This window comes from Columba livia, chromosome 4 (assembly GCF_036013475.1).
Source record: "Columba livia isolate bColLiv1 breed racing homer chromosome 4, bColLiv1.pat.W.v2, whole genome shotgun sequence".
Lineage (NCBI taxonomy): Eukaryota > Metazoa > Chordata > Aves > Columbiformes > Columbidae > Columba > Columba livia.
In genome coordinates, this window is record NC_088605.1 from 43,163,171 (window position 1) to 43,186,839 (window position 23,669).

A 23,669-nucleotide genomic window follows, 5' to 3' on the forward strand; every position below is an offset into this window, starting at 1 on the left:
TCTGGAATTTTTAAACAATGTATGTTCATTATGCAGTTTGTTAGAACTGCATGCTCAGCTGACCACAAATTTCATAAATGTCAGGTTTTGTTTTCCATTTATTGTATTTGTATTGTATGTGCATAAGCAATTACTTCTGCTTTTAGTTTGTACTCATTTTTCATTGCAGTTTTTCACTGGAAATTGACTACTTCGCATTTTCAGCATAAAATGAAACATATAATCTATGAAGGAGTAGTTTAATTTAAATTCCCACTGTTGCGCAAGTTCACCGTTTTTATGGAACCTAACTCATTACATATATACTTACCAATTCCACCCCCCTTGTCCTATTTTTTTCAGAACTAGACTTGTTTATAAGGAAAGTAAACAAGTATTCTGGCATGGAAAAGCATCTTGAGGACTGTAATGGAAGGGAGAAAATTAGATGAGCAGAGAAAGGTGGAATTTAAAGAAATTGAGGAAATCACATGAGAGAGACAAATCTGTCAGAGTGTGCCAAACAGATTAAGAAACATGGAATCATGTTACAGCTGGCAGCCCTCTCTCCATCTCGCCTCTTGCTTCAGTTGCCTCAAAATTCAGGCTAGTTAAAAAGATATTTAGAGCTTCTGTCAGACTTTGACTTCCGAGTAGACTTTGGAACAAATACCTTACTCCATTTAATTTAGAAAATCGTGTGTTAAAAACAACAACAAATAATCACTGGGGAACAGTGTTTTCATGGAAAAAAAAATGCTAGTAACAAGGGAGTCTAGAACTATACATTGTGTCTAGTCACCTGTTATAACAGAAAAATATGCAGTACATACATATAGTGTCTCCTGACAATCCCAGCTGTCTATAAAGAATGTTTCTATGACCAAAAGTGATCAAATTTGATTGAAAGTGATCAAATACTTTCTAACATCACTTAAAATACTTCTTTCTCTCTTTTTTTTTTTTTTCTACTGAAGTTCTTAAGTCACAACTAAAGAGGAAGATTAATTGTTTCATTTTTGTATTTATAACTAAAGCTTGTGCATTTTCTTATTTCTAATTTTTAGGCTTTTCCATCTTTTTTTTTAATCTTTCAACACGTGATCTGTGACCACACTGACTTGAATGGTGCTACATTAACACAGAACAATGTTAAAATATTTTAGGCAAGATTTCTTGCTCCTTTAAAAGGGCAACTTAGATTTAGAACATTTATTTAAATCATTGAAGCATAGAGTAATTATCATGTTCTTTACTATGATTTAAAGTCGCTATGCTTTCTTCAGACAGTTCATGTGATATGCATTGGATCCTTTTTCCACAGGTTATATACAAAAAGCTATGAATATTTTAATTGTTTTCAGTACCATGTGATTAGTTCTTCAGTAACCAAATCTGACACACAGAGAAATCTTTATACCTTGACTTCAAAACAGTATGGAGTTGTTTTGTTGGGGTTTTTTTAATCATTTTTCTTATATAACTTTACTGGAACAAGTGAATGAAACCATTACCTTTGAGTATTTCTTGAATTGTTCTTCAACATAGCTACTAAAACATATATAATGATAGCTTGTTCTTCTGTAAAATAATTCACCAGTGGAGGAGAGATATGATATAACTTCTCCAAGCTTTCGCACTGAACCCACAAAAAGATCACTTGAAATCCATTTGCAATCCAGGTGTGAGAGAAGAAACCACGCACTGATACACTAACAAAACAAATCAAACAAACAAATCAAAATTCTGTTCACAATGTATATTCATTTGAATTAGAATGGAAATGAGTTACTAATTTATTGTGAACTATGATTATTTAAAAATAGCCTTACAATTAAGACAATTTGTACTGTTTAATGCAAAATACAGGCCACCTTGAATGTAGTATAAGATATGGAGATTATACATGAGAACTGAAAGAATTACCCTGTAAAGTCGTGCCAAATTAAGTTTGCATGTCTGCTTTTACTACTGATAGAAGAAATAAGTCATTCTTACAACATTTATACTACTGAACAAAGCCAGATTAGCTCTGAGTAGCTTAAAGATTACTTAACCTTGTATACGAGGTAGTTGTACAAACAGAATAAGTAATAGAACTATGCCAATTTAATGCATTTCATTAGTGTGCACAATATCAAGCTAAAAAGCTGATGTGATGCAGCTTGCATGATGTTTGAAATACATTAAAAAATTGATTCTAACTGCTCAGTCAAAGGGGCAAATGTTAGAACTTAACAATTTTGTTCCTGTAGCTGTTGATGCTAGGTACGCAACAGTTTTAGCAGCTTAGCTTTATTTTTTGCTTTAGTTAAACACACAATAAATAATATTTCACGTAGTACTATGCATTGTGTTACAACCCATGCTAAAGCAAATTCCTGGATTTTCACGGCATCAGATATGAATTCAAAACTGTCCTGCAGTATGTTGTATTGTTGGATGTTACTGAAGAGATCAGGTTTACCAACAATGTGTAATACAGCATAGCATTGTGTCCTCCCTTTAATTTATTATGTGTCTGTGGCAAAAAAAGCTTCAAATCAGCTTCTGGGAGCAAAAAGATATCTATAATACAACCAGTATTTACAGTATTAGGTGTAGTAATTGTATTTCTGACCCACTGAATGTGTTGGCTAACTTGCTCTCGCAGTTCAAGAGGACACTGTGCCTGCGCTAGACAGGTGAACTGTAAACACTGGCTCAGCTGACTTCTATGGACTTCACTTTAGTGAGTGTTTCAAGGAACAGACTTGAAATCCAAGTGAAGTGAAGAAGTACTTGTAAAGCTTAAGACAGTCTTTCAGAAATTATCGTGATGTCTGCGGATTTAAGGGGAGTTATGGTTTCTATTGACCTACAACAGGGTAAAGTAAAAAGCAGCTCACCCTTAGCAAAGCTTGAGGGATATTCTGAGCAGTGAATATATATACATTTTTTTAATGTAGCCCATCTCCTTTTCTAAATGTAGAACACTACATTATATAATGCATTTTGTATATCTTTAATTATTATCTGGATTTAGTCTCAGAAGCTTGTTTTGCTACTTGCAGCCAGCTTGCATCTTAAGATGTAAACAATATTGTAAACTCTTCAGATTGCTTCATATCTTATCCATGCAAAGAAGAAAATAATTTTACTTGGATGGTGCAGTTGTGGAAAGCAGCACACTGTCTTATCTGAAGTCAGTGTACTGTTTGAGTAGTTGCAAGGCTTCTCATATAAATCCTCTACCCATCAGCATCTGATAACCAGACTAAACAAAGCTGGGGGAGGGTGGGGAATAAACCTTTTGAATACAATTAAATCAATTGGAAGTTGAGAATTTTGGGCAGGGAAGAGCAAAAAACAGTAATTTTGATTAAGAATGGGAGCTGATATTTTTTATGCAGAAATAGTTCCTGTATGCGTTGAGTTGTTGTTTCATATAATTTCTTTAAAAACTTGTTTAAATTTTAAAAAGGTAATCATAACAGCATGCAGATATACAAAACACCAACAACATAAAAATACAGTAACATTATAAGTTCTATCTGCATGTCCTCAACTACTCCTGACAGCCCATCTTCATGTTGCAGGCTGGTTGTTTGTTATGTAGTGTTCTCTTCACTGCTGTAAACAGAGCTGTTTTATTCATGAATATGGATCTCATTGGTCAAACATACCACATGCAGTTACTGCTCTAAAGAGATTACCATTGACATCTAAAATAAGAAAAAGTTTATAGTTATAGACAACAGGACTACAGGGCAATGACATACATTATTCAGTATTATAGTTAGTGCTCTATGTGTACCAATGGCTTAGTATTGTACCTTTAGGCAAGTGAATATTTCAATAAAAAATGAGGTCTTACAATTATTCTTTAAGCCCCTATGCTGTATAACATAAGTTCATCCCTATAACGTCTTTCAGAACTGAACAAGCCTGTTAGAATCTACTGATGTTAAACAGGTGTGAGTTGTGTTTGGGAGGGCTGTGGAAGGGAGCTGTTTTCTTTTTTAAAGCATTTAGAGAAAGGAAATGGCATTTTGACACTCACATTAGCATTACATTGTGCATGGTTCTGAACTCAATGAGAACACATTCCTATAGGAGGTAAATCTTCAATGTTCCTTAAAAGGGGAATAGACTGTTGTGATATCTTTCAGAGAGAAAATATATGCTGAAATAAAACCTGCCTATTTCTTTGGTGAGAAATGGAGAGATGCACTTAAGCCATGTTCCTGTAACATGTCAGCTATGGAAAAAAAATTTACAACTCCTCTCTGGAAGCTTCAACAAGATATCACTACTATTAAATAACAGATAGAAAAATGGGACTCAAATCCACCTTATTCTATTGCAGTAAAGCAAGTTTAAAATAAGAAATATAGAATAGTACTACTCTTTTGTGGAGCTGGGTGTTAACACTTGAATTCCATGACATTGCTAGCACTGTGGGAATGACAAATTTCTGAAACTTCACCCCATAAAACACACAATACTCCAGAATATCTGATATGAACAGCCAACTTTTATTGCCTCCATATATTATCATTGGTAATCTAGGCATATTCCACAGATGACAAAAAAGAGACAGAAATAGAGAATGCTTATGACATAAAACAGAGACAGTGCTTAATAATAAAAACTTGGTAGGGTTTACACATAAGGTATTTGGTTCTACACTAGTGTCTAATATTAACAGCAAATTTGGGGTTGTACATAGCCATCCATACACAAAGACTCACACATAAATATATATAAGTATAGGTTCCTTATTTTGTTCAGCTAAGGGAATGACTATTTCTATTCACCATCAGAAAAGGTATCCAATTTTAATGACAAGGACAAATGATAACTAACAATGTTCACTAAACCCCCTTCATCTTGTAAGGGAAGTTAAAGGAATTGTTTTCTGTTGTTACATGCATTTACAGTCCCTTTGACTTTCCAAGGTAGTGCGACAAGGTGAAATTGTGACTTAGTTTAGACCTATATGACACAGCATCTTCCGATCGATGCTTTTAGACTAGTGTTGGTTTGAGTTGAAATCAATGTTCTCACCCATAGGTAAAAAAATGAACTTTTGGATTGTATTGAATTAACAGAATCTTGAAATTGCAAGTAAAATAATGTTTCTTTCATTCCTGCATATTTAATAGTCAAAGTCAGATTATGTGTTTTATGCATGAGGTATTCATCCTGTGCAAGAAGTTATAAAGTTATTAATCACATTGATTCCATGAACATTAAAGTGAAACAGGAAGCTGCTAGATATAAGCATATAGATGAGCCATTTAGTTTTCTCTTTAAGATTGTGGGGTTTTTTTGTTTGTTTATATGGTACACTTAATTTTGTAAAATTAACCAGATCCTTTCAAAGTGTCTTTAGTGCATTCATAATAAAATACGCTGTAGTGTAAAACAAACAAACAAACAAAACAACCTGTTATTTCTCTGTTTCTTTGAGGAGTTTGATGGAAGAAGGGAAGAGTTGAATCTGGTATTTAAAGAAGAAGGATTTTTGATTTTGTTTGTCTGAGACAAAAAATGGGAAGAAGCCCTATTGTTTCTCATTTAGAATCTTGAAAAGTGGAAATAATTTAGTAGTAATGTGATGGGACCGTATTACAAAGCACCAACAGGAAGGACTTGTTTCCAAAGACTTTTTTAAAAAAAGTGTAAGAAAGACATGGCTATTAATAAAACTTGTTATTAAAAACTCTGGGAATTAATTTCTTATTCTGTCTTCTGTTGCATCAAAACCCTTTCTCATAATCATTAAAAATGCATAGCATATGCTTTCCTTTTGCTCTTCCATATAAAATGATAACTCTTGGTATTTTCTAATTATGTATGCACCCTTCAGTAATTGTGTTTGAAATACACTGTGATTTTTTTTTTTTTATGTATTTCCCTATTAAGGATGATAAAACAACCTTTAAGAGGCAGTGAAACTTCTACAACTTTTTAGTGGTAATTGATTTTCTTGGGACTTGTTTTTGGAGAGGGCGTATATGGAGTTTTACCAACAGCAGTTGAAAATCTAGGAACAAGTGTGGGGTTTTTATGTGTGTCTTGATGGCAGTGTTTTACAGGTAGTGTGATTTTTTTTTTTTTTTTTTTTTTAATTTAAAGGACTCATATGGTCATCTGCAGCTTTATTTGAAGAAACAAAAAATGCTGGTTTATGACGTAAAATTTTCAAGATACTTAAAGGGGGAGGGCACTTCCCAGTTCAGGTAGAAAATAGTGTTAGCTCTCTAGGAGTATGCTACTAAGAACTTAAAGAAATGTTTCTAGGATTCAGTTGGTTGTTTCTGTTTCCCATTCCCAGGCAAACTTCAGAATTTTAAGCCAATGATCTTCAGAACTAACAGAAAAATAAGGTTCTGACGTTGTACATTGTCTATGTTCCTATACAAAAAATTTTTCACTTTATGACCTCTTGATGATTTGTTGAAACAAAAATGTTCTTTGCACTTTGCCTCAAGAAGAGGATTCAAGAGTTATGAAACATTTTTTTCTTTTTTTAAAAGGAAACAAATAAACAAAGTTCTAGACTTTGAGTTAGACCATGTTTTATTTATATTCCTAATTTAGCCATGGGGTGCAGGCAGGGATGAATTATTACTAGTAACAACAGTACTTAGTGGCAGGAAAAACATAGCTTACCTAATGGAAAAATAAAGATGCAGAAATCTATGAAATAAAGTAGTGGACATTTAAAGCTGGTTCTTAAACCCGTATCTAATCAAATCTTCCATGTTTGGCTTTTCATATTCGTAGTTGTTTTAAAGTAAATGTAGATGTATTTAGTTGATATTTTCTTGGCAGATAACCATAAAATTATACCTTGTTATTAAGGCATCTTGTTGTTCTAAGAGTAGTGTGGACCTTTTAAATATCTGTTTTAACCAGAAGAAGGAATTTTTTAGTTAACTTTTCTGAAGTTCAGGTGGGGATGAAACTTTAGAAATAAATGCTGTTGGAAACAGGTGTTTTAGTTACACTGTTTGTTGAAACCCTCTATGAAGACTGAATCTTTACTCTTTCATTCTACTTATGTACACCTATGTTGATTCAATTACCTGGAAAGAATACAAGGAGCCATATAGAAACTGAAAAAATTTGAGACTTCTCAGTAATGAGACTGACTTGGGTAGTACTTCAGAGGGTTTCTCAGTGCTGCTCTATGTCATCTGACAGGTAGGACATATCTAATGTGATTTTTACGGTCTCCTGAGCATAAATACTGCTACAGCAATCTTTTATGGTAAATAGTATTTCTGGTGGTATATCCTCCTTCATAACGTTGCAAACTGCGCAAGGAAAGAGACAGACACTTTGCTTTGAGTGGCAGTGCCCACAGTGCCCAGTGTTACTCTACCCAAGTAAAATTCTCTGATTGTCTTCCACACGAGTATTTAGAAGCTGGGTCTAAACTACAGTGAAATCACTCTGCTGACCTCACTGTAATTCAGATGAATGCCTGTATGTGTAACTGAGATAATTTCAGCATATTCAAACTAATTAAAAAAAAAAAAAAAAAAAATTGCCATCAGTAATTCTTCTGTAATTGACCTTAGGTAAGATAGGAGCAAAAAAGCGCTTGGAATTTCTACTTTACCTAGCCTCATACAGTCTTGCAGATTATACACAGGGACAAGTTGGATTATGAAAGCTGTAATTTTTTTACTTTTTTTTTTTTCAGAATTCTCACAAGTAACTGGTTGTTCTCATAGGAACAAGCATTATATTGTTCCCTAGCTCATCAGCAGAAAAGCTGAGAGTTAAAACATGTCACTGAATTTTTCATATTCCCTAAAGACCATAGGCCAGGACAGACTGGGAACTAGACCTTCATATATTTGTTTCAGTGCTTCACGAAATGAAAGAAGTGGGCTGTACGAGGAGGCTAGCTATAACCATTACATGACTGAAAATGTTTTTTCTCTGCCTGGAACATTCTAGTATCCACTGTCAGACTTCTTTAGTCCTGACTTTCCTCTCAAATTCCCAGAGCAAAATCCATTTCTATGTTATATTATCTGAGGTTACTTCAATTTCTTCGTACCCCATGGTTAGTGCAGTACCTGTAGTGGCCCTCAGCTATCTACTTTACATTGTGACATAAATATACCTACTGTCCTTCCTTCTCTTCACCCTTTTTGAAAGCTTATCTTTGATCACTAGTGAGTTAAAAACATTCTGTACTTATTGTTTGATAGTCTTGTTTCTTCTTCAGCAAATGTAGTTTTCTATCAGAACAGCGCATTTAACTTTCACTTTTGTATTTGAAGAACACCAGTGCCTTACCCACTGACAGGGGGCTTTATGCAAAACTTAAGCATGAAACATGGTCTGAGTTGCAGGGAGGGCCACGTTGTTTCCCATCTCTCATCTCTCACCCTCTTCTACAAAGAATCTTTAATAACACTACCACAATGTCTAAATTGCTTCAAGACATTCCCAGCTACAGGAAGCCAAAATGTAGCAAAATTGTCAAAAGAAAAACAAATTGGATGTTAAGCAGATGTCGTTTTGAATTTCAACACCAGGTCTCACCAGAAGTCTTTTAGAGGTTTCATGCAAGTTCCTTAGTGGTGGTAATCTCTCTCTGATGTCAGCTTTGCTTAGCTTAGCAAGCCACGAGGGAACTGAGGTAACGAGGGATATAGGTTTTCACTGATTGTAAGGGCCAGTCTTGGTTGTGACATCAATAGCTGTCTCATGCGCAGTCCTTGTATTTCAGGTCACTTCATATACTTTTTTCCATGCACACAGAGAGAATGCAAGCTATTTGTAAACAGTGCAGAATTACGAAGCAATTGCTTTTTCTCAAGTGTTCACAACTGATGAGACTAAGCTGGCTACTGTCTAGGCATTAATATGTTTGCTATCCATGTGACCCCAAAGATGTCTTTGCTGCCCAATATTTTGGTCATGTGTGGAAGGGCTGACCTCTATTCTCCCTTGGAAGGGGCTGATGTTCCTTGTTGCTGAGTTGCCATCTTGAAGCTCCCTGTTGTATTTTTTTTAAAAATGTATACCTGTGCACATTGGTGTTTTCCTCTTTAATCTCTGAGCTTAGCTTTGACAGTGATTTTATCTTTTCTAGCTAGCTTGGCCATAGTCTATGTATTTTCTTACAACTTAGCCTAGATTTGAAAACATTAAAAAGTTGTGCAGCCATGTCCCCTCAGAACTAGACCTTGGAGTGGAGACAGATGAGCTCTGAAAAGGAGGATCACACAGACATTTCACTTGCAGCTTTTTGTGGGGATGGGGAGGAAGACAGCAGTGTTTTCACACAGAATCACAGAATCACAGAATCGACTGGGTTGGAAAAGACCTCAGAGATCATCAAGTCCAACCCTTGGTCCAACTCTAGTCCATTTACTAGATCATGGCACTAAGTGTCATGTCCAATCTCGGTTCAAAAACCTCCAGGGACGGCGAGTCCACCACCTCCCTGGGCAGGCCATTCCAATGCCTGACCACTCTCTCTGTAAAGAATTTCTTTCTAATATCCAGCCTAAATTTCCCCTGGCAGAGTTTAAGCCCATGCCCCCTTGTCCTATTGCTAACTGCCTGGGAGAAGAGACCAATCCCCACCTGGCTATAACTTCCCTTCAGGTAGTTATAGAGAGTGATGAGGTCACCTCTAAGCCTCCTCTTCTCTAGACAAAACAAACCCAGCTCCCTCAGCCTCTCCCCATAGGTCTTATGTTCAAGTCCCTTCACCAGTCGTGTTGCTCTTATCTGGACCCGCTCCAGCACTTCAATGTCTTTCCTGAACTGAGGGGCCCAGAACTGAACACAATACTCCAGGTGTGGCCTCACCAATGCAGAGTACAGGGGAAAGATCACTTCCCTTGTCCTGCTGACCACGCTATTTTTGATATAGGACAGGATACCGTTGGCCTTTTTGGCCACCTGGGCACACTGATGGCTCATGTTGAGCTTCCTGTCAATTAGCACCCCCAGGTCCCTTTCTGTCTGACTGCTCTCAGCCACTCTGCGCCCAGCCTGTAGCGCTGCAGGGGGTTGTTGTGACCAAAGTGCAGCACCTGGCACTTGGTCTTATTGAACTTCATCCCATTGGAATCAGCCCATTTTTCCAGTCTATCCAGATCCCTCTGCAGAGCCCTCCTGCCTTCCAGCAGGTTGACACTCCCTCCCAACTTGGTGTCATCAGCAAATTTGTTGATGATGGTCTCAATCCCCTCATCTAAATCATCAATAAAGATGTTAAACAGGACTGGACCCAACACTGACCCCTGGGGAACACCACTAGTGACTGGCCGCCAGCTAGATGCAGCCCCATTCACCAGCACTCTCTGGGCCCGGCCCTCCAGCCAGTTCTTAACCCAGCGTAGAGTACACTTGTCCAAGCCATGGGCTACCAGCTTTTGCAAGAGTATATTATGGGAGACAGTGTCAAAGGCCTTGCTGAAGTCCAGATAGACCACATCCACAGCATTCCCCTCATCCACCATGTGAGTCACCTGATCATAAAAGGAGATCAGGTTGGTCAGACAGGACCTGCCCCTCCTAAACCCATGCTGGCTGAGTCTGATCCCTTGTCCATCCTGAAGGTGCTGTGTGATTCCATTCAGGATGATCTGCTCCATAACCCCGCCAGGCACCGAGGTCAGGCTGACAGGCCTGTAGTTGCCAGGGACAACTCTGCAGCCCTTTTTGTGGACTGGGGTAACATTGGCCAATTTCCAATCATATGGGACCTCCCCAGTGAGCCAGGACTGTTTGAAGATGATGGAGAGCGGCTTGGCAAGTTCTTCTGCTAGCTCCCTCATCACCCTAGGATGGATCTTATCTGGTCCCATAGACTTGTGAGGATCCAGATGGCTCAGCAAAACACCAACTATTTCCCCCTGGAATACAAGGGGCCTATTTGGCTTCCTATCTCTGTCAACCACCTCCAGAGATGAGTTGTCCTGTTTTGTTTGGTTTCATAATGTTTGCAGAGCTAGAAAAAGTGTGAGGCTCAGCAGCATTAGCATGGAAGTGTAATGGGACTGGTTGTGATCCAACTAACATACCACTGCTCTTTCCTATTTCCATCTCAGAAATAGAAAATAATTAATAAGCCACTTCTCATTTTTGATTAAAAGAGAGTTAAGGCAGATAATAAAGACAACACATGTTGAAGGAGGAACAGAGGCCAGGACAATGGATGAATGGAGGAAAGCGAGAGAGGAGAAGCAGTTATTCAAATGTGTGTGTGGGTATAGTTGTTAGTAAGCTCCATCATGTGATATATTAGTATGTGTAACCTTACCTTAGGATCTGGAAGTAGAAGTCAAAGATGTATTGAGCATGGAGTAAAGAGAAGAGAGATGAGGAAATCTTTTTTTTTTTTTTTTTTTTTTTTTTTTTTTTTTTTGTATATAAGAAAATAAAGAGGAAGAAACAGATGAAAAGATAATTTAGATAGTAAAAAATCCCCATGAAATTGATACAGAAACGTTCTGAAACAGAGGAAGTGGTAAAAGTGCAGATGTTAAGGAATAACAACCTAATATACAGAAGAAATAACTTTACTTCTACAGACTTCTCTGTTCAGGAAATTCTGATACCTATAGATATCATCTATCATTGAAAGAAGTAGGCTTATTGCCTTTGACCAGAAAAATAAAAAGCTTGGTTCAAGCTTCGAACACATAAAAAGGTGACTGCTGTCCTGATATCTGTCCTGAAGTTGTAATCTCTGTTTCCATCATACATATCACAGGACTGATATTGTCTGGTTAGCATCATGTTTTGCCAGAAAATCACTGGAATTCTTATCACTTGTGTATATACTGATAGAAATTAAGGAGGACACCATTTTTCAAATAAAGGTTATAATTTGTTTTCATTAGTTATCAGGAAGTTAAATACACTGTCAAGAGATTTCATAATAGAAGAAATATTAGCAACTGTCATGGCTGATGTTGTTTCTGTATTGTGATACCGTTGTAGGCAATTGAATATATGGTACATATCTATGGCTCTGTGCAGAATGTCATAGAAGTGGTGTATCAATGTTATCATAGCAGTACAGATTTGTAATTCATTCATTCAGAAAATCCCACAACAATGACTAATACATGGCACAGCCAACAGCAGGTTTTTCACTTTCATGATGAAGACTCTTCATAGCCAAATGTCAGGGGTATTTCTTCAAAGAAGCTGCTACATATTATACATATTGTCATCTGTATCATAGACAGAAACTCCTGTGTCTTGATTGAATTTCCCTGGTAGTTCTGCTAACTTCTCCAGTATTAAGGCCAACTGCACAAAATTATAAAGGTAAGGGGGAAAACGTCCAACTGCAGTAAAGAACAGGCTGTAGGATTTGACATGAAGCAATGACTATTCTGTATTGAGGAAGACTTCTGGACAGAAGCATTTGAATAAAAGTCTTTTTGAGTGATTAATGTTATTGGAGGGTGTATCTAAAAGGCAGCACCACCAGTAATCTATTTGCCATTTGTTTCTGTACAATTTATAAAATTATTACACTCTTGGAATATTACCCAATTCTTTATGTAATCATAAAAATTTATGATGTGTACCTTTCATTTGCTTGTGTAGGAAAAAAATAATGAACAACAATAAAATATGATTTGTGAAGAGAGTAGAAGCCATTTCTTCATTTTTAACGATCTTTTTATTTTCAGTGAAGGTTATGTGGTATTGAGGTAAATTGTGTGCCTTGCTTTAAGAATACATGGTCTGTCATCTAGTTTTCTATTCTTGTTATCTGCTTGATGAATGAACTACAGGAACTATATCATCCAAAATATACTGTATAGCAACAAGACCTTTCAGAAAATATTAATTCCTTACAAGTGAATTTTGTTATTTAAATTAAAAAAAAAAATCTTTTAGCTTTTGTGGTTTGAGATTTTTTTGTTGTTGTCTTTGTCTTTTTGTATGTGTGGTCATTGTTTTGGTTTTCCTCCCCACCCTGTTTTTTGTGGGGTTTTTGTTGGTTTGTTTGTTGTTGTTTTTGTGGAAGAAGTACTATGTCCATATGTTTACTGACAATTTGTACAGAAATAGTATTTTTTAAAAAGCAAAATGCAGAATTTAGTGGTATTTTTCCTATCGCAGCTTATCCTTCAAGTGTTTGGAACTCATTGGAAGACAAATGAAAGTAATACAATATGGATAATTTTAATGTACCTTTAGTGAATATAGGTGGGTAATATAATAGAAGTACTCAACCCATTTTTAAGCGAACTTGCTCAAAGGTATTCCTGGAAAGAACTCTTCAGCAATTCTTGTACCACATGAAATTATTTTAGTTTCAAAGTCAGAGAAGGGGGATGAACATTTCATTCTTAAGTTATTTGGAATTTGTGGTTCTAAGCTCAGTCTTTATTTCCTCATCTTACCTAGTCAAATTCCCTGCAGTCTTTAAATGACAAATTAATTAAAACTATCTCTTGCTTTACTAGATGCAATTCCAGAGTAGGACTATAGTAGTATACCTTCATCAGTACTGGTATAAAGGTAGTCCTGTTTGTTGGCAATTCTATTGGTATTATTTTGTTTTCCATATCACTGTGTTGTGATACTTCCTTCAAAACAAACAGAAATACTGAAAATAAAGTTCCTAACAAGAAAGGTTGAAAGACTGTTAACAATAAAACTTAATGCTACAATCCTGAAGAATAATACAGAACTGAAGAACATTCTTGCACATCAACTCAGCTCCCTAATATGTTTTGTAGATGTTTCATGAAATAGGTAATATATGATTCTAAATTACTTCATCAGGTATGTTTGCAAATGTATGACTTGATTCATATTATGTTTGTAGTGAATCACTTTTAACATAATTTCTTGAAAAATCAAGGCACAAAACAGGCTTTAGATTTCACAGAAGATCCTGTTGCACAATTAAGAGAGACCACAGCAAAACAGGGTTTGTATTGAAATTGTGACTCATGGGTACCTTGTGCATGTTTTTTTCTTTCTTGCACAAGCAAGTGTTTAAGAAAGAGACCAGGTGTAAAAATGACTAGGAACTTGGCTTTTGCATTTGTGACAGACCTTCCGTAAAGAAGGCAAATATTAAGGAATATTTTAAATAAAAATATATCTGGCAAAGAGTTTGCATTCTCCTTAAACGAAAATGTAGATGGTTATGCCGGAGCCAGATGCCTGGTTTGTGCAACTGTCACATTCCACCCAGAAGTATGAGTAGGGGGAGAGGTGGCTCAGGTTTGTGGGTCCTCTTGTTTGGAAAACAGTATGTACAACACTTAAGGTCCGTAAACAAAAGGCTTTTATTTTGAAACTTGGCCCAATTAGCAAATGATCTGGTAGCAGAAGGATTTACATTATTGTAGGTGTCAATTGGTAAACATAAAAGGTTTATGGCATATACAGGGCTGTAACTCTTATGTTACTTTATTATTTATAAAAAGGAAAGCAAAAGAATAGAAGTATAGGAAAGAAAGAAAAGAGAAAGATTTCATGACCCTCATGACTCTGCTTTATTTATGATGGGGTCTGTAGTCTCAGATCCAGTGATGTACAGCATTCTCTGATGTCTTGTTCAGTTTGTGTGGTGAGAGTGGTGGGTGTAGCGGTCCTCAGGATGGTGGGTGGGTGCCATCACTGTTTGCACAAGGTGGGCCTTTATAGCCCTCTGGGTTGCCTGTTTGCATAATTTTTGGTCTTTTGTGGAGATGTTATTGCAAAAGAGAGAAAAGTCTGGGAGGGTGATTGTGAAAGACAGACAAGTCTCAGGCCATCTTGAAGGGTCTCAGCTTTTCCCTTACTGTCATGCTGGGCATATTGGAAGACAGAGCTATGTGCTCTTCAACATGGCCCCCACCTCCTGTATCAGCCAGCAGACTTTTGCCTGTGGCTCATTAGCTTGTTTTTGATATGTAAATCGCAATTCACCTTACACTGAATGTCCCATCCCCTGTGGCTGGTTCAACTGGTTTGAGCCATTGTCCTTATCAGTCTCTGACAGCAACAACTAGTGTTTGTCATTTCCAGGTAAGCTACAAACACAGTAATCCAGAAGTTTTGTGTATCTTCAGTGATTTAACTGTCTCAAACTGGACTCTATTGCTACACAGATTTTCTATCAATACTTACCGTGCAAGAATAACTGAAAATTCAGATAGTAACAAAGGTTTTCCTCCCTCAGGATGCTCCTTGCATCCTCCTAAGAGCTATGTTGAAAGCATTAATGGTGGGGTGAGGGACAGATGGCTCACACAAAGTACACGAGCTGACGTGTTACTGTTAAGAAAAAAAAATAGAACTTTTCAAAACTAAATGTAGACGGATCTTCATAAAACATAACATGTGGCAACTTAGAGTCTTCTGATACAGATCATTTAGCAGACTTCACTGATACAGCAGTAGCTTTCAACCTCGGCAATCATCTCTTCAGACATGAGTTATAAAACAAATAGAGTATTTTTCATGAGGGACCTGTGTGAATAGATTGACATCTCTGGAAAGTATTAGCTTATCTTTTTCAGTAACTAAGTGAAATAAAATGAAAAATTCAAAGCTGTAGGCTCTCTTGGGATCCAGTACAGTGTAGAACTCTTTATGTTTTTTTATGAGCTGTCTACCTTTTCTACTATACATAATGGATTATTTCTTTCCATTCAAATGAAGCAGATAGACATACATGAGCAATAACTGAAACTGTCATTTGGGATGTGTGAAATGTGCAATATGAACTTCAAAATCCTGTCAATTAAATTCAAGTTTTTGGAAGAAATTAGACACTAAGTGTTTCATTAAAAATCGTTCTGCTATCGGAGACTTAATTGTAGAACAATGCATGTTCTTTTTTTCTTTTTCAAATTTTGTTGGAAGTTAATTAGGTTTGTTGGTATCACTTGTTCATTTTTTTGGTCTAAATAACTGATGATAGCTCTAATTTTTGTGTTCTGTGGGAATGACATTGTTTAGAAATATTTGAAAAAAACTGGAAAAATATTATTTTTTTTAATTTTAAAGATGAAAAAATCTTTAATTTTGTGCTTCATCTGGCCAATGGAACCACTTTTAATTTCTGTCAAACAATATCTAATTGTTTATCAACACTTTTTTTGAAAGAATGTGAAAAGGGTGAAGCATTCTGGATTTTTATTAGCATTTTTTCAAAAAACTTGATATTTGGAAACAGCAAAATTACATACAGTGTTGAAAGATATTTAGAGGTTAGAGGAAATATTTGTACCTTGTGAAGTATTAAAAACAAACAGCCGAATTTCTGTGGCTCTGAGATTATAACTATGGAAGTACTCAGGTGCTAAGGGAACTTTGGCTCTCATCTGAAGACTCACTTTTGCACTGTATCCTGCATCAGCATCCTACATAGGGGCTACTATACCTACAGCCTTGCCCCCAGCCCCCCAACGTGTTACACTCTCTCTTTGTAGCCTTTGTGAATGAAGCAACCATGCTGTCATTTCCTACACCTTTGCAGCTTCATACCTCTCACCCACTATATCTTAAAACCTCCTCTCCTACCAGCTCTAGGTCACTGGAGTTTTTAATCTGTTCTAAACATGTAAAAAAAAAAAAAAAAAAGTACTGGGGTTGGGGATCCAGTTCAGTTTTTAATATTGAAAACTATGAGCTATCACAGCAAATAAAAAACTAAAGAACTTTTCATTATTTTAAGAGATCACAGTCTGACTTTCAGCTGCAGAAAGAAATCTAGGAAGATAATGGGAAGAACATGGAGAAAAATCACAAATAGCAAAAGTAAACATGTCTGGAATAGAGAAAGCAGTATGCTGTGGAAGGCTTAGTTCTTTAAGTTTTAATAAACCATTTGGGAAATGGATCCCTCTTGTGTAACACCGGGGTGGAGAAGCTGGGGGGAAATGCAGTTGCTCCCGCATTCTGCAACATGCAGAAGTGAATTTCACTTTCTTAAGCTATACTATAATTGTAGTACTTCAACCCAAACTATCTTCTTTCTTAATTTTGTTTCATCTTAACTTTGCTCCATCAACATGTTATTACATTCTCACTCATTTCTGTTACTGTAATTTTGAAATGAATTTTGTTTGGGGCAAAGTCTTGCAGATCACCTTTTCTTAGATTGAAGTTGTGGTCTTTCATTGACGGGTAGAGATAGTCAGATCAGTGGATTTACTTCTAATGTCTGTATCTAAATGTAGTCGAAGGAAAAGCAGCTTAAGTAAGATTATTTTACCTTTATGTTGAATATTAGCCTTGCTCAAGTTAACAGTCATCACTGTTTTCCTACAGAGGAAGTGCAGTACAGCTGATCAGCATAAATTAACCTTCAATAAATTGTTCTTATAGCTGAGTTGTGTTTACATGAGAACTACAGGGTTTTCTTTGTTAGCTTATTGCATTGAAGGGTTTTTTTAATATAAATCTGGTTTCTGAAGTTGGCATTGTAACAAAACATGTATTTGCTCAAGTGGGGTTAGGAATTAGATCATTCACTGTGCAGATCATTCTAAACAATTAATAACAATTTAATACAATGTAGTTAAACTCACTTTGAATCACTAACGATGATGAGTTACCTTATTATGGAAAATGCAAGTTAACAGTGTACTTCGACCAGTTCTACTGTTTAATTTCCGAGTATATTAAATAGAGCAAAAAAAAGCATTTTCCTTCAAATTCTGCAAAAGAACACATATGAAACAATGGTAGGTTCAACCGAGCTCTGCTTAGTTAATAACATAAATAAAAATATCAGAGCATCTGGGACAACCAGCAGTTTTTGCTTTACTGAGGATGCAAACCCAATTATCTCTAGAAAAGAACACTTTTATAGGTCAGGATTGAAGTGCAGTGGTGCAGTAAAAGGTAGAGTTACTAACAGAATAATAAAAGGTTTTTGTCTCTAGAATTTCATTAGCAAAAAAAAAAAGAGGTTATTGTGGAATTCTTAAAGTTTCAGCATCAAATAGAAAGGTAAACATGGAAATGAGGAACATAAACAAAATGTTTTATAGTAAATATTTAGTAGCTATGGAACACATTTTCTTAGGCTTTTTCTGTTTGCATCTTGATTGATCATACTGGTTCAAGTAGACTTTTCAATGTCTCATATGATTAGCACATCATTTCAGCTGAAGATCTGCTTTTTTTGGTATATTTTCTGTTCCATTGTTCTGGTGCCTTTAAGTAATTAAACTCATTTTTAGATAATGTTAAAGCTGAATTATGTTAGTAATTATGGCACAATGATAAAACCCCAGGCTATTGATCCTGGTGATATTTGTACTTATCTTTTATTCAGAGTGCTGTTTGAAAATGATTTATTATTGCTTCAGGCTATAGTTAGTAAAATGAAAGCTCTGAATTTAAAATCTCCATTAAACCCCTTTGGTGATCCATAAGTCTGTCATCTGTCTTTGCCTTGAGACCACAATGACACATGTGAATGAATGTAACCGAAAAGATATTTGACCCCACTTTTAGCAAGAAATGGGGTAGAATAATTTCTTTTTCTCACGAAGTCTATGTGTAAACAAAATTTGGCACTTCAGGAGAAAATAAAGGAAGTTACTTAAATTCACTGAGTTTCTATAACTTAATTTGAACTGGAAAAAGCAAGCTAGAATACACATTAATAATAGGTGATTTGTTGATCTTTCTGCCAGTGCATGTTTATCCTGCCTTGTCATAACTGTTGCATATTTTGACTTGGCAGTGGAGGAGTTAATCTCAAGCATATATTCCCAATTATAGCATTTTACTGCCTAAGTGAAGGAAAAACACTCAAGAAATCTGTGCTGAACAAAAGAAGTACCTGAACGCATTCTCAGATAAATAAAAACAGATGGGCGAGTTGGAATAGTTTTTGCAAAGAGGGAATTTCAGGTCCCAGTAAAGCTTATTCTCTACAGACCAAAATGTTTTTCAGCTCTGTGTGAGAGGAGAGGGATTGAAAAGGATAAGCGAAATACTGGAAATACTTGGCAGAAATCAGATTCAGGATTTGCTTTTACCCAAGCTGAAATCTAGATGTTCTCATTCCTCATTTCACTCAGATAATAAACCCAAATGTTATATTTCCCAGAGGAAAAATAAGAGTGCTGTAACTCAAGAATATTCAGCAACAGAAAACTTATTAAAAATAAGTGGAGTACAAAAGAGTAGAAGCTACTATTCACAGAGAACAAGGCAAAGGGAATACAAAAAAATAAAATAAATGAAAAAGTTTTGAGTAATATGTTCAAATACTAAAAAGGACTGTATTCAGAAAACAGGAGATTTCTGAGGCCTCGTACGTCAAACAGGTTGTCAATGCCAGGAAGATACTGGAGCTGCTCCTCTAGGATGTCGTCTTATGGCAAATTGCTCAGTGCTTCTGGGGCTTCACTTGCAGCTGTGGTTCAAAAAAAAACATTGCTGTTACTGTATTGCTGTTAGGTTTCAGCACTAAGTGACAATATAACACAAAACACAGAAAAAGGTCCTTGACTTCAAGTAGAAAGAATAAGATTCAAAAAGCATGAGTAGGTTGCAGTTGCACAGAGGTGCAAACTCAGGCAATTATTTAGTATAGCATTATAGAATGATTTAGGTTAGAAAAGATCTTTAAGATCATCAAGTTCCAATTAGGTTACTCTAGAAATCTTCAATTTCTGAAGGCCCTGTGAGTAAATGGTTTCAGATTACTTAAGACATTAATTCTACCTTAGCTGGAGAAGAGAGTTTTATAGAGGATCTGGAGGATTTATATAAAGAATCCAGAGGCAGTTAATAAAAGATGAGACACCTAGTTTTTGTCTTAAAAGTGCTTTGATTAAAATACATAAATAAAATCTAATTATTTGATTCCTTTTATCTAAGCTTGTGCATCTAGAATTCAGGTACCTAGATTAGGCTTGTCATGCAGACTTCTGTGAGCAGTTGTAAGAGAGAAGTTAAAGTGGGAAGGTAATCCATTCTGCCTGAGGTCAGTGTTGAGGAGGCACCCCAAAGTCAGGTGGACAACAAGTTCCAAAACAGACTATATTTTAGCTGGAAAAGTGTAGTCAATAAACGAACTACGAACAGGATTTATACAATTGTTTAGCACTCCGACAACATAAAATACAGGCTCAGATATCAGTTGAGGAGATTGTTGGGGTATGACAACACAAAAATAATGAGGATCCACAACGTGCATGCATACACTCACAAGAAACAACACCAGGGGCCTCTTACTCAAGGGTACCCAGAAGAAATAATCACTTGCGCAGGTTAGTCAAGGACTCATTCAAGGATATATCCAGTAGAAAAAAATAACTGCTCACTACAGGAAGAAGTGAAGCACTCTCAATCCTAGGAAGTCTCCTTAGATGGCATCCCATTCTAAGAGGAGGTCTCCAGTTCACAGACTCATTGCTCTGAGAAGATCACTCAAAAGTGAGTCTTTGGTGGGGACCCCATTTTATAGCCTGGTTAGATCTGGCTGTGGGCATTACAACACAGTCGGCAAGCTTCTCTGTTTCTCTGGGCACCTCCTTTGTTAAGGACCCTGTCAACCAACTGAGGGTCCCACTCCTCGTGTCCCCTGCATTGGGTGGAGGTGAAGTGGCCCTGTACCAGCTGGGGAGGGTGTGACTGTCAGTACCATCCAAGGTGTGTATCTACGCACAGGCATGAAAGGTGCTAAGGAGCCATTAACTGCCCTGTTGAAAATTTCGGATCTCAGAGGGATGTGCAACTGCCACAGTCAGTGGCAGTAATTTTTCTGTGGAAGTGAGGTTTAGACTCTCAGTCTTGCTCACCCATCACTTAATCAGCTGAATCCCTCCTAAGTGAATATTTTGCAGCACTAAGCTGCTGGCTATTTAAGAGGATTCTCATGTATTTGTGGATATTTCTTGTTTAAGTGATCATATACAAATCCTGTTTTTTTCTTAAATGATTAAAAATTAATTACTTCTGATTACTTGTAAAATAAGTTGGCAGGTTTACAAAGACTTGTGTGTTGTCAATTGCTATGTAATTAACAACTTTGTTTTAATCAGCTGATGAATTTTCACTTTGAGAAATTAATAAAGTAATAATTTTATAACAAGAGAAAAGTGGGGTATAAATAAACTTTAAGAAATCAAAGTTTACTTCATTTTCCTTTGACTACACTAAATGACAACCAAATGCATCAGTGATCAATGTATTTACATTGTGAATTCCTGACACATATAAATTAGAAATAGTTCTCACTGCTTGTTGTGTCTTGCAACAAAATGTTGTTACTAAAATTGATCATTTTTCTCAAATTCTTAGCTGGAACATAAGCTGACAAAATCAGCGTTCAGTATGTGATATAGTCAATGAAATTCTCCTTTTAGAGTTAACCTGTTCTGTTGTTGTTGGGTTTTTTATATATATATATATTTATATTTTTTATTTTATTTTTTTTTTTTTTGTAAGCAGGTTGATCACAGCCCTCTGAGCTCTGCTGTCCATCCAGTCCATGATTCATCTCACTGTGCATTCCTTCAGCCTGCACTTCCTGAACTTGTCTATGAGGATGTTGTGAGAGACGGTGTCAAAAGCCTTGCTGAAGTCAAGGCAGACAATGTCCACTGCTCTACCCTCATCTATCCAGCCAGTAATACCATTATAGAAGATTATCAGGTTTGTCAAACAGTTTCTCTTTGGTGAACCCATACTGCCTACTGATAACCTTCTTTTCCACCACATTCTTGGAGATGACATCCAGAATGAGCTGTTCCATCACCTTTCCAGGGATGGATGTGAGGCTGACTGGCCTGTAGTTTCCTGGCTTGTCCTTCTTGCCTTTTTTGAAGACTGGAGTGATGTTGACTTTCTTCCAGTCCTTAAGCACCTCTCCTGTTCTACAAGACTTTTTAAAGATAATGGAGAGTGGTTTTGCAATAACATCTGCCAATTATCTCAGCACTCACGCACGCATCCCCTCGGGGTCCATGGATTTGTGGATGTCCAGTTTGTGTAAACGATCTCTTACCTGATCTTCCTCAGCCTTTTGCCAGACTTTCTCTTCTGTCTCTAGGGTCTGGGGTACCTGAGGGCTGGTTTTAGCAGTAAAGATGGAAGTGAGTAAGGCATTCAGTAACTCTGCCTTCTCTCCATCATTTGTCACCAGGCCACCCTCCTCATTCAACAGCTGACCTATATTTTCTCTAACCATCCTTTTGTTGATATGCTTGAAGAAGCCCTTCTTGTTGTCTTTGACTTCCCTGGCTACATTTGCTTCCAAGTGGAGTTTGGCCGCCCTCACCGCAACCCTGCTAGCAACCTACTCTAACAACCTCCTTGTATTCCTCCCTGGTTGGGGAGGAATATGAGCACATTTTCATTGTAGTCTTCAACATGATACTTGAAACTAATGCCTGTCATTTCGTCTATGAAGATTATATTCTTATTTAAATTTGTTGCACTATTGTTTGTATGAAAAAAACCGGTAATTCACAAGATTTTGGTATTGCTATGCGTTATTATATGGATGTCACAGAAACTTCAGCAGTAACAGAGTGAACACATTGAAATAGTAGGTAAAGTGATTAAGATTTTTTTTTTCAGTTTACTTTTAGATTTAAATTAATGACTTATATTTCTTTTTGTGATAAGCTAGACGATATACCTTAATATTCCTTTCTGAGAGCTGTGCTAGGCATGAATAAAATTAAATTTATCCAGGTACTGTAACGAACCCTGATGGGAACAATGTATTGTTGTTACCAGTATACTGTTCCTAGGGCTAGTCTTTGGCTTATATTTATTTGCTTTAAGAGACACTTTATTAGCTGTCCTTTTACATTATAGGAGTTAGTTTAGTTATTCTGAAATAACAGTAATGTCCACAGCTATCTTATTAATTTCATTTTTTATTACCAGTTTTGACAAGAAAAGGTGATGAAAAATAGGTGGCTGAAGAATACAGATGGTGAAGTAAGCTTTTTTCCTTCAACGGAAGTTCTTCATATCCAGATACTGTAACTTGTTTTGATGTCCTTCAGACCTACAGGGAAGAACTAAACAACTAAAGTCTTTCTTTAAGCCAATCCTGAATTAAAATGGCAGTGGGTACTCCTTAGCAACCACTAAAATTGCTTATACCAGGAAGGTGGGGAAATGATTTGAAATGGCACAATTTAACAAATTAAGCTTGACCCAGAAGTTTCATGACTTTTAATTATTTTGACCCAGTATTTATTTTCAGAATTTAACATAAAATAGAAAAAAAAAATTAATGTAAGCATAGGCTTGGACCTGTCTGTATGTAAACAAAGTATGTTTTTGAGGTGAAAATTCTTAAAATGAAGAAGGGAAATCTAATGGTGTGTAGACATAAACTGTGAGGCTTTGTCAATCCTAATTCTGTTTTATGGCTTGAAAAATTAGAGGCTGGTGATAATTTAGCCAGGATACTATGGGTTTAGTTGATATATGGGGTTGTTTGCTAGTGTGTATGGTGGGTTATTTTCATTTTTCATAGTAGAGATGAGAATGCTTGCAAGCAACATGTGTCAAATGTTACAGTGTGTGTGAAGAGCCTGGGAAAATTAAATGACTCATCAGTTAAAATGCAGTCTGGTATAACTGGACATATACTTCATTAGAAAATAGTCAAAATGTGTAGGCTTCAGATTTCCTATAGATTCAGGAGTTTATTAATACAACGTTTTCTTTTTTAAGCATTTAATTGATGTAATATTAAATTGATA